The 13,082-nt window shown below is 40.5% G+C and overlaps 1 long non-coding RNA gene across 4 annotated transcripts; it reads right to left on the minus strand.

Moving 5' to 3' along the window:
* Positions 1 to 410: 410 nt before the first annotated feature.
* On the minus strand, positions 411 to 4,747 carry LOC113277277. Of its 4 annotated transcripts, none has more exons than XR_003324833.1 (4): positions 4,597 to 4,747; positions 4,026 to 4,179; positions 1,296 to 3,624; positions 411 to 847 (listed from the first exon to the last, which is right to left on the minus strand). It is a non-coding gene; the product is annotated as an uncharacterized LOC113277277 (long non-coding RNA). The 4 variants fall into 4 exon arrangements; XR_003324831.1 differs by having other exon boundaries at positions 1,296 to 2,196; positions 2,295 to 3,624; positions 4,026 to 4,747; XR_003324832.1 differs by having other exon boundaries at positions 1,296 to 1,429; positions 2,088 to 3,624; positions 4,026 to 4,747.
* Between the last annotated feature and the right edge of the window lie 8,335 nt (positions 4,748 to 13,082).

The following is a 13,082-nucleotide window of genomic DNA, read 5'->3' on the forward strand; positions in this document are numbered from 1 at the left end:
TGTTGGGGTGCCCCATATTGGAATTTGGATTGTGTGGATCCCACTCCACTTTCTGATATGGGATTTGTAACCTTTGTTACTTGCCACAACTTGCACTGTGGAGAGAGCGCGATAATGCACTTGCAAAGCTCAAATTGCTCGCTAGTCACTACTGACTTTAGAGTTAAGACACTGTCAACAGATGAGATCAGTTCTTGGGGCCATTCCCTGTTTCACTATCTAAAAGAAAACAAAAAGTGCCCCCTTTTGGTGCACAGTGTGATGTTTGTTTTTTGTCCTTCTTTCATTGCATTCAGTGTTTAAACAAAATAACAAATGTAGACTTTGGTTGCCCTACATGTAGACTGTAGAGCTCATTCTCTTGCACACCATCCTAATAACATCACCAGCTTTCCATTTTGTACAGAGAGTTCAACCTGTATTTTCATTCCACTTTATCCCATTTGAATGTTATGAATAACTACTATGTTTTCTGAGAGAAAATGATGATCATGTCCATCGCTGAAAATACATTTAGTTTGAAATTTTGTGGCCTTAACCACTAATTCACTGTTGCTGGTAGTCTGCACTACTGATATATCGCCCCATCGAACAATGTATTTAGCTGTAAGATAATGTGCGCCAACAGGTCCTCGATTACCATAAGGATACAACTCGGGGACTATCTTTGGATGCTAAAGGCGTCCTTGGGATCTACGAGGTGGAGCTTCTCCTCTAGCTCTTACAGCAGAGTTGTGAAGAGGCTCGTGCAACATCCAGTTCGTCACTCCTGATGAATAACCGTCGTTCTCCTTCAATTGCATCAAGCAACAGTCTGTCATAAACATCTGGAATCTCCTTGGAGTATCTATATATGTATCCCAACACAAAATGCCCATTAGTATACCAAAAGGACGGTCACTTAAATTAGATGATATTACACGATAGCTACATGTGTGTTACAATTTTAATGTACTTCTCTTACAGCAACGTTCCAAGTACATTAAAATTGTAAGAGAAGTACATTAAGTGACCGATATGATGACACTTGCATAATGTGCTTCTCTTACAGCAGAGTTGTGTTACGACACTAAAACCACAATATTGTTTCAAAAGCTCAAAAAATCTGAGGGTGATTAAAGCAATCATGTAACCTCAGCTTCAGAAGCAGGTCCAACAGATATGATGACACATGCATAATGTGCAAACAGGGATGCAAAATTACCAGATTGAGCACTCTAAAACAAATAACAGTAGCACCTTAATGAATCATCCCTATGTCAAAATCTATTGATTCCAGAAATTTTGATAGGTACCTTGCTGCATAACGAAGGTTCAGATTACTGCGGTCCAACTTCATACCCAAACCAGGGACTTTGTTGTGGATTTTCAAATAAAATTCTTGTACAAATTATCAGGAACATGCCTGAACTGTACCCTGATGTCTGCTCTGCGGAGAGAGAACCATTTCAAGAATGCCATTTCAGCTTTAATTGAACATACAGTATGTGTGCATTACAGTGGGGGAATAGCAGATTTTAAAAGCTCAAAAAACTTAAGGGAGACGCACAACCATATGTAACAGGGGACATGTCAACCCTTGAGAAAAAGGTGCAGCAGATACAATGACACTTATAAGGTGTGCATTTTAAAAATATGATTTCTTAAGACTCCCGACCGTGGATAGCAATTAGTAAAAATCTTCCTAGGTTATACTCCAACATAATCTTCTTAGGCTCACTATATGTTTTGTATGAAGAATCTGATAATCTAACAAGTAAACACAACTAATAACTGCAGTATTGTTACCAAAAGCAGTAGCCTCCGAGCAGACATCCTATCATTTATTAAGGTAGCCAACACAATTTCAGCCATGATTTTATTAGCCTCTGTGCTTGTAAACACATTTCAAACATTGTAGGCTGCTGGGTAGCCTGAATAGCTAATCCTCCCCTTAGTGTGACTCTTATACTGCCCAACCACCATGTTGTCGAGTTGCAAAGGCTTCGTTGAGCATGAACTTTCACTTAATAAATACCAGGAAAGTTAACAGCGAGAAAATACGACCACTCCATATTGTAAAAGCAAAGGTTATTGTGAATTAGCACCTTTTCATTTCTGATGTCTTCAGCATCCAAACTGAGAGGAGTCTCCATGGCAAATAGGGTTAGTATTTGAAGCAGATGGTTCTGCCTACTGTCTCCTCTAATCCCATAACTGTCGAAGTACATGAACAGACAGAAACATGGAAAATGATCACAAACTACTATTAGGAGAACATAACCAGTTCAGGCCAGTTCAAAAGCTTGGCTTACCCTCCTTGTCCTTCAGTACCAAAGTCTTCTGAGAAAATAAATTGAACATTTCTAATGTATTGTCTTGACCAAAAGGTTCAAAGAGAAGATTGGAGCAAAGAAGAACAAAAAGGATTTCAACAGTTCTCGGGTTAGGGATAAAATTCCTTAGAAAGTATAAATATTCAAAAAATTGATCCTCATCCTCCACTAAGTAGGCCTCTTGTCACAACAAACACTTACTACGTTACACTGAGTTGACCAAACATCTTATTTCTGCAACTTTTCTTGTTCGACTTCTCTCCCAATGATCTTATGGAAACAAAAGTGTTCACATGGGAAACTACCGAGATATCCTCAAGATAAAATTGAAAATCTTCGGCCACTATCTCTTTCCAAGTTGTGGTTTTAGTGTCGTAACACTCGATAGTGTTGAATTCCCTCATAAATATGATTCCATTTTTCTTTGTAATCATTATCGGACAAAAATAATCATCATCTAATGCTTCTTGCTTCTCGTATACAATACTGAAGTCTTTGCACCAGCTGTCTTTCGTATCTGTCTTCTTCAAAGACCATGGAGATGAGAGAATTTGCAACTCTTCATTAGCTAAATCAAATCCATAAATTTTTGTATAGTCGTACCAATATAAAATTCCATCCGCAAAACAAGCCGGCGGTTCAAAAAAGACCCACGGGATTGGTGTACGTTTTGTGCTCCACCCGCAACCACTACCAAGTGTGTATACTTGGACCTGTCCAGTTGTTTGAAGATCAGGGTAAAAAATTCTAACTACCTTGTATTCATTAGTAGAAGGAATCTATCCAAACCCTCGGGCAATGCGAGGAAAACTACTTCCTGGAGGTACAATCAATTTTGGAAGACTAACATACTCTCCTGTGGCCGGATTGTATATGTAGGTGGGATCAACGCATCGGTGGTGTTTTATACCAAGACATATCAACCCGTTGCATGAATTAACCAAACATTGTTGCGGCGATTGAAAGTGCATTGGAGGATGTCTGACCTTTTTTAGTGTCTTCTTATACTCGTACAAATGATCAGTATTGATCTTATCATTGTACAATCCTCCATAGAAAAGTAGCCCGTGCGGGCTGTCACTTATTGTACAACAAAAAAGGAAGCCCATGTCCAACTTATCACCATGAGCAGCACTGCCATGCAGTTGGTTAAGCTGGCGGGTAACATGTATATTTTTGAAGAAACTTGTTCTACTATGGAGGAGCTTTAGCAACCCTTTGCATACTAATTTGCACTCCAAAACAGACTCAACTGGTAACCGAGAAAGAATGTCTAACAAGATCTCGTACGGGAGATTCTTGATGTGTCCTGAAACATTTCAGAAAGAAGATGTCAGTTGATTGTAAAATTAAATTGTTGACAACTTTGATGTTAAAAATTAAAATAAGAACATCACAATAAAATCACTCCAGAACTTCATAAAAACCAAATGCTGGTCTAATAACGGACAACCATTAAAGATGAGATTGAGAATGTAACGAGTATAAATAGATATCTGTCTTCTGATGAATTTACCAAGATTTCAGTTTTGAATTCAGACAATTAATCCCTATAGTATCAAACTCTCGGGGTTTAATGAATTGGAGGTGTTTCAGGTATGCTCAGCAGTAGAGTTTCGTATATGTTTTATTATTGATAGAGAGAAAAAAGATGAAACTGCAAAAAGAAGAACAAAAATTCTATCTTCAAAAATTGAAATATGATCTTACCTGACTTCTTCTTCTGGACTACAATGCCAGATGAAAAATTAGCTCTTCCCATCGTCTGTTGATTTGTGATTTATTGAGCAGAACGTGAGGAGGAGGAGGAGGAGGAGGAGGAGCTAATTTTACAAAGATACACCATCCAGAAGAATTCTTCTACCTTGCATAATTTAAATCAAGAGGAACAATTAAGAATCCTAAGATCAATTGTACAAATAACACGTATTACTAATTTATTTATTTTCCTGATCAATGCTTTATTATGTTTATTAATCAACCTAAGTAGTTGAATGCTTTATTAATCAAATTCGGTTTGAATTTGATTTTGGCATTATTTTGGGACTCTCTGTATGGCGATTTGCTGATAAAATCTAAAGATGAGACCATCATCTATGTATCAAAGTTGAATCATGTTGAGAAGTGTTATGGAAGACAAAAATGTGCAGGGCAAAACTTAAAGAACATGGTTGAAGTAAGCAGCATACTGTAACTTCTATCATTAACACCCATCTCAATCGATTGTCACACCCGGATGAGATACCTAATAAGACTTTAATAGCAATGAATTGCATTGCACCTTACTGTGTTTCAAGCATCTTTATGAACTACGACATTGGCAGTGATTCTCATCTTCTCACATTCATGAAACAACATACACAGTAATTGGAGATTTCAATTTGATGAATATAAATTCAACTGAACTACTGTGTATATTCCATTACCACCGACTCTTGCCTACCTATAAAGAAGAACATAAACCTAATTTGATTGGAATTTTACATACTGTATACACTATAATTTGTATTGACACATGGAGGACAATCAGAAGCCGCAGCTGGATATAATTGTAGAACAGCACACACCGAATCATTTGCAAGAATGCTTCATTATTAAGCTAAGGATAAACATGTCATTTGGTGGAAGATATTTTCCCCTTAAAAGCCTGACGATTAGGTCTGAAAAGAGGAGGCGACTTCTTCTCTTCTCTCTCGACCTAAAAACTCTCTGCACTTCCCTCTTTTGTAATGAAGTCCCGTTGGAACTGAGCAAGGATTAATGAAAACCTTAACTCTCTTTTACCTGTGGATGTAGACATTCTGTCGAACCACATATATTGTTGTGTTCTATTTTACTTTACTGCACTTAATTTTGCAATGATTTATGTTTATATCTCATTCTATCTGTTGATATATCGTTTCTTTTATTTGGTTGTGATACCAAATTAATGGTAGTCACAATTTGGCGCTAGATCCAGGCTATGGGTAAAGAATTTATTCTACCTGTTTCACTTTTTATCTCTTAAAATTATTTTTCAATTTTCTGAAAATTGGTTGCCTTATAACTGTTTGAGAAAATGGTTCTATGAACTATTATGTTTAGATGATATTTCTATCTAAGATATGGACTTGTTTCTTTTAACCCACTGATCACGACCTCATGCCAATGACGATGAAGTACAAAATTCACCCAAGTGAACGATGAAGGACTAATTATGACGATGCAGTCCTGACCCAATCAACGTCGATGGCTGAAAGTCACTAAGAAACCGCTGCTTCATAACCACCGAAGAAGCAAAGCAAAGAAGCAACGATGATCGCTCCAGTCCCCTAATGTGATGATACACACGTGAATGGATCGTCCATCAATTAAAAGCTCACCAGTAAATGGCTCAACTCAGGATGAAGACCATAAGGCTCAGTTCAAATTACGGACCAACTGACCTTTAAGAATGCAGCAGCTCAAGTAACAGTGCCAGCATCGCAACGAAGGATCTAAGAAGATAAGGTTTCAATCCAAAATCCGACGTCCAAAGTCCAAAGACGATGACACCAAACTGGCGTGCAAACCCGATGAAAGCTCTGGTCCGTATGGAGATGATTGTATGCACGACGATGATACAAGGTCACGTGATGACCATTCCAAGCCCGCCAACGAAGGCTCTTAAACCAAGCTAACACGAAGCAGATGGCGTTCCGATGCAAAGAAGAGGATCCCGATGGTACAAATTCCGATGCTGGTGATCAAAGTATCCCGAAGATGCAAAGTCAACAACGGTGAACATGTCAAGTAGAGGCCAATAGGAGCAATTGACCACGCTGTTGTTGCTGCGATGTGAGGAGACCAACCGACGAATGCGGACTCCATTTAAAGAGGATAACAGCAGTTCGAGTTGGAGGTTGCACTAAAAGCAAAACAATGGACGATCCAAATTCCACAACGCTGATCTTTGATGAAGACAATCCAAAGGGTGTCAACGACGAGACCAAGTCTTGCTGAGATGACCCAATTCCGAAGATGAAGAGCCAAAGTCTCGCTACGATGATTCAAGGTCCATGAAGAAGGGTCTCCCTCCGGAGACGAAGGTTATTATGACGAAGGGTCTCCCTCCGGGTCTCCCTACGAAGAATAAGGCTTTGTATGACGAAGGGTCTCCCTCCGAAGACCTCCTATTGAGTAGAGGCAGCAGCCCAAGTGTGAGAATATGGACTCCAACGATGATACAAAGCCTAATTATGATCCAGCTGACCAAGGAATCGAAGCCATCTCCGTACTTTTTAACGTTCACAGTTCTAAGCAACACTCCAATAACGAAGAGCATCTCAAGTCCAAGGTAACCAGGCTCAAGTCTTACGATGACTATGCAAATACCTGGGATGACGGTGCAAGGCCGACGACGAACAATGGTGAGAAGTGGAACACGACGATGGTGCCAAGCACGAGGATGAAGCTCAAGCAACGATGCTGATAGTACCTGGAGGTGTAGTTCGTTCGGTGATGCTATAAGTTCTGCCAGAGCAAAGCCCAAAGTCCGAAGCATAAACCTGATAAAGATGGTTCACCCCTGATGATGACAAAGTGCCAAAGTTCCCCCAGAGGACGATAATTCAAAGTCCACGATGAAGTACAAAGTTCACCAAAGTGCAAGACCAATGATGATTCAATATTCGATGTCGATGCAAGTAACCTGAAGTGTAAAACTGCTGTATATCCACCAAGTTGCTGCCGACGTAGAGATTAAATTTACGTCGTGAAAATTAACGCAATGTTGCTGCCATGAAGAGGAGAGCCCAGCTCGAGTGTAGAACAGCACTAGCAACACACCAAAGGAGCAACGAAGTTGGTTCCACTCCCTAACACCGATGATATGATGCTCGATACTGATGATCCAAGATTAACCCGACGTGCGAAGCATCTCATAATTCAATGATCCAATATAACGCGGCAAAGAATGAGCCCAAATCTTGGCAGCATCTTGCTACAACAATCAACAACGATAATCTTTAAGGACAACGATCCAAGGACCAACGACGATGATAGGCAGTACCTCTTATCAGCAGTGTAGAGCCGCATTTTTCATTGTTTCATATTTCTAATTGGTTATGATTACGTACATACTTCAAATTGGGTATATAGTTCATACTTCTTATTGTACTGCATACTTTTTGGCCAAGTATAATTCTTCAACGAACCTTCATACTTCTTATGAATTGATTCACTCGAGAACCGATACTCCTTATTCAAAGAATACTTCGGAATTTTTTCTTATACTTCTGCTCTTTAGTAACCATTTTTTTTTTACTTCGTGTATTTCTTGGTGACGACGATCCAAATTCTGACAACGATGATACCAGTAACCCAAAGAGAATGCCTAATCGATAATATATCTTTGGTCCTATAATTTAAACTAGAGTTCAAGCAATGATGTTATACGAAGACTCCCAAGTATCAATTTTGGCAGCATCAGAAATACAACGATGGTGCAAACCCGAAAGGATGCAACGGTATAAATCCAAGGGCGATGATTTAAGGCCCAAAGATGATGACCCAAAGTCTTGGTACGACGATACAAATCCCAGTGATGATGATCTCCCAAGGATGTCACAAAATTCCTAATAACAATGCTGATTTCCAACAACGAAGGCCCTGTTGACGAAGGCTCCAACAACGAAGGCTCTGTTGACAAAGGCTCCAACAACGAAGGTTCCAACAACGAAGGCCCTGTTGACGAGGGCTCCAGCAACGAAGGCTCTGTTGACGAAGGCTCCAACAACAAAGGCTCTGTTGACAAAGGCTCCAACAACGAAGGTTCTGCTGTTCATAATGAAGGCTTTGCTATTCTTCCACCATACTCCATGAAGAAACGAAGGTGCTCCACACCGATGATGTGAGATCTGATGCCAAAGAACAAACTGAACCCGAAGTCCAACAACTTGTAGAAGTTGAATACACAGGCTACCTGAAATACAAAGTCACAAAAATGTGCAGTTGACATGCAAATAAAACGAAGTATACAAGCTGATATCGTGATACATTTATTTTAATGGATTCAGTCAGTCCAAGTTTCCGTGTTCATTTTCTATGCAAGTTTGTGAGTCACAACAAATACCCGTCGTTGTGGAAAGATATAGCTAAGCCACCATGAAGCCAAGACATCGTCACTGCTGCTGCAAATTTGGAGCTGTAAAAGCCGACGTGCAGAAATGTTGTAATATGAACCAAGTATGACTCGACGTACGAGCAACTTGCAATTACCCGAAGCCTGCGGCGCCGATGATATAGATGCTTCATACATGCTAACCGCCGATGATGCTTCTACAAACAAGACGAGACTGCAAAGCTAGATGAAGAAGCCAAGGCCAACCAGGATGACAAAAAATGCAGGAAGACCGATGATATAAATCCTCATGCAGACAAACCAAAGTCAGCCGATGAGACAAGGTTATCCGCAAATGAACCAAAGTTGGAGGCCAATGATGACGATGGTGCAGAGTCTTGCGAAAATGAAGCCCAGTTTTGGTCCAAAGATGTAGTCCTAGTCTGACAACGCAGGCTTGGTCTGAATATGCAATCCCGATCATCCACTCGATACAAAGTCAAACGACGAAGGTGGTACAAGGTCTTGCAGCGATGGACCAAAGTCGGTTGTGGATGACGAAGGCATTCAAAGCTTGGTCCGTGCACATATAAGTCCCTCTACGTAACCCAAGCCTAGCACAGCTCAAGTCCGACGACGATGTTGGCGCAAACTATAACGATGAAACAAAGACTGATGCCGAAGATGCGAGTCTCGCAGTGATGTCTCAATTCCAATGACGAAGAGACAAAGCCTCGCCACGATGATCCAAGGCCGAAAATGAAGAGCCAAAATACGAAGATGATGGACCAAAGCTGGATGACGTCACTAATGACAAAGGTGTGAGCAAACCGACGATGCTGATGACGATGATACAAATACCGAAGACAAAGAGGCAAGGGCTGGTGCAGATGAAGCAAAGTCCTGGGACGATCAAGCCAAGCAAAAAGACCCTTTGTTTCAATTCTGATTTTATGTAGGTACATAATCTCTGAGGAGGAGTATCATTACATCCAAAAGGTAGTACAATGAAGGCGTACAAGTCACCTGACATTCAAGCTGCTCACATCAACCAACATCCCGCTGGCGATCCAAGTGCAGGGTCCCGACACAAAAAGGATTAGTCACCAACCAAAGGCCACCCGATGGTGCAAGCAAGTTCAAAGACAGAAGTATCTATAGACCAACAAAAGATGACGTTGATAACCCCGATGACGCAGCTTCGGTCCCTTACTCGGACAATAGCTACGATCCCCTAATCTGATGTTGTAGCTTCCAAGCAAGATAGATCGCCAAGCTAAAAGAACGGTGGAGTACGACTAAAAGAAGTTGCAGTTCAAGTAATCTGCCATACTGTTCAAACCCTATATTGGAATGCACAAGATATCCTAGAATCTAAAGTTCAGTTTGTGGAGTTATTCGAAAACACGAAGTTAAGGACGAAGCTTCAAAATAAGAAGCTTCAAAACGCGTCATCCTAATTAACGAAGCTTCAAAACACGAAGCTAAGGACGAAGCTTCAAAACGCGTCATCCTAATTAACGAAGCTTCAAAACACGAAGCTAAGGACGAAGCTTCAAAACGCGTCATCATAATTAACGAAGCTTCAAAACACTAAGATTCAAAACGCGTCATCATAATTAACGAAGCTTCAAAACACTAAGATTCAAAACGCGTCATCATAATTAACGAAGCTTCAAAACACGAAGCTAAGGACGAAGCTTCAAAATACGAAGCTTCAAAACGCGTCATCCTAATTAACGAAGCTTCAAAACACGAAGCTAAGGACGAAGCTTCAAAACGCGTCATCATAATTAACGAAGCTTCAAAACACGACGCTAAGGACGCTAAGGGGCGATTACTTTTGCTTTCACAAGCTTCGGCAACCAGCTTCCAAAACCAAAACGGGGCACACATCACACCCAACAAAAGAGTTTGCAAATATTTAGACTCCTTGCATCTTGTTTATATTAGCATACATTGTTATATGCATTTGATACATTTGAATTCTGAATAATGCATACATTCCCATAAATTGGATACGTTTTTGGATACTAATGCATATAATGGAGAACCGGGGCAAGCACCACCGGTCTCGTATCTTCATACTGGGTAAAGCGTTCACACGCAATCTCTCCGGACTCCCCCATAAGCGTCTATGAGTGTACGACCAGGGGGAAGGCTTCCATAAGAAAGAGATGCCCAACATGACATGCCTTTGGCAGCTCAGCGGAACGGGTGTTTGCAAAACATTCAGTTTTACACCACGTCTCCGGGAGATTTTCAACCCCCACCGTTCGGTAATCTCCTGGCCCGAGATTGGCCAACGGGGTGACAGGTTCAAACACTCATCTTACCTCAGCGACAATGGATTTACTTATATATGAAAACATTGTGTTGTGTATTTAAAAATGTCAGTTAGTTCATACATTGATGACTCTTATATTAATTAAGATACACATAAAAGGAAGAATTAATTCCACTTCAACGACTGGGGCAACCTCCAATAAATCCACGAAGATTCATTGATGCTGAGGCATACATTCTACCACACGACTAATGATGCCGCTACGTACCTACGGAGAGACAATGTCATCACAACAAAAAACCAACAATGGTACAAAGCGAAGACAACGACACCAAGTCATATGACGACGACATAGGCAGTAAACCTATGGCGGAATTCTTTATTCCTATCATACTTTTATTAATCATTGTCACTTCGATTACCTCTATCCATTATTCGTGCTTCTTCATGAACGAAGCATCACCATTGCCTTATATCCGCTGAGGTCCTCGTTGTAAAAATTCTCATGGAAAGGTGGACGTGCAAGCTGTTGGTCTGAACGCGGCGTTACTGCTGACGTGTTTTCACTATGGTATACATACCGCCGACATTGCTATACGGAAGAGACGATGCCACTGCCTGTATTACGGTTGTTGAATGCTGCTACAGCTAAGCTAACATTATGGAGTGCTATTAACTCGATGCCAACAAAGAACAAGCCAAGAAACGTAAAATTTCCAAGTGCTCCAACGAAGACCATTCATACAGATGGATTCCACGTTGCCAATAGGAAAACAAGCATTGAACGATGAAGGATAAATAACTCAGAATGGGGCATGAAATCCTCAATGGGGAGCAAGGATAAGCAAGAGATGTTTCTGAATTCCGGTAAAGAATAGGGGCAAGTATTAATACTTTGTCGTAATATATCCTTTACCGAAGTTCTTCCACGAAGAGCGGAAAAAATCGAAGAAAAACAAGGTTTTATTTCACACTCCAATCAAGGGTGTGATCCAAGAAAGGTGGCGTCTAAAGCTACTATACATATAATAACGATTGCAGGCCAACCATTACTTCCATTAACTCTGGACCAGAAGATGTTGCCAACTGATGCTGTTATAAATTGGAGGAAGATGAGATTGAAGGTTGAAGAGCCTTCGATCTTATCTTCAATCTCCTTCCAAGTTAAACGATCAAATGCAGCATCATTGTTACCCAAAGATGAAGATGATTACTATAAATCCCGACGACGAAGACTCGAGTAAATCGATGATACAAGTAACTAACCCAAAAATGCAGTCATTGCGCACCTGATAATCAATATTGCCACTGCGGTAGTATATCCAAAGAAGCATATACTGTGTACCTGCCAACTACTATCTAAAGCCATGAAGCATGAAAATCGAAGTCGGCATAGCATGCCGTAGCTGTGTATGTGTCATCGTTATTGCTACCACCTGATGTTGTTATGAGAATGGGGCATCATCAAACAATCACGTTGAACAACTGCATCGGATACGCCCGCTGCTGCCGTGGTGCACCATTGATGTTGTTCCTGGATGAGGCCCTATTAAGCGTCATGAAGTACATTCGACTTGAGTGATGAAGATCATTCAAGTCAGAGAAGAATAGGGTGAAGAACCTTCATCTACCTTGATACCGATAAAGATCGAACCAAGGTACGGGTTCTATTATATCAAGATGTTCGAGAACTACGGCGAAGAACGGGGGCAAGTATTGATACCTTGCCGCGTTATATTCTTCACCAAAGTTCCTCCACAAATAACACAAAAACCTTTCGACAAGGGGGCATCTAAAGGAAACAACAACCGATGCAATGACAAACAAGGTGGAAGTGATTTTTCTCAAGGATTGTTCACCAACAACCCTCAAGAAAAGGGGCAAATTGTATACACTATAATTTGTATTGACACATGGAGGACAATCAGAAGCCGCAGCTGGATATAATTGTAGAACAGCACACACCGAATCATTTGCAAGCCTGCTTCATTATTAAGCTAAGGATAAACATGTCATTTGGTGGAAGATATTTTCCCCTTAAAAGCCTGACGATTAGGTCTGAAAAGAGGAGGCGACTTCTTCTCTTCTCTCTCGACCTAAAAACTCTCTGCACTTCCCTCTTTTGTAATGAAGTCCCATTGGAACTGAGCAAGGATTAATGAAAACCTTAACTCTCTTTTACCTGTAGATGTAGACATTCTGTCGAACCACATATATTGTTGTGTTCTATTTTACTTTACTGCACTTAATTTTGCAATGATTTATGTTTATATCTCATTCTATTTGTTGATATATCGTTTCTTTTATTTGGTTGTGATACCAAATTAATGATAGTCACACATACTAATGCTCGCTGGTTCTGTTTAATTTGGATTTCAAGAATGAAAAACACAGAGATGAA

Source organism: Papaver somniferum, chromosome 5 (genome assembly GCF_003573695.1).
Source record: "Papaver somniferum cultivar HN1 chromosome 5, ASM357369v1, whole genome shotgun sequence".
NCBI lineage: Eukaryota > Viridiplantae > Streptophyta > Magnoliopsida > Ranunculales > Papaveraceae > Papaver > Papaver somniferum.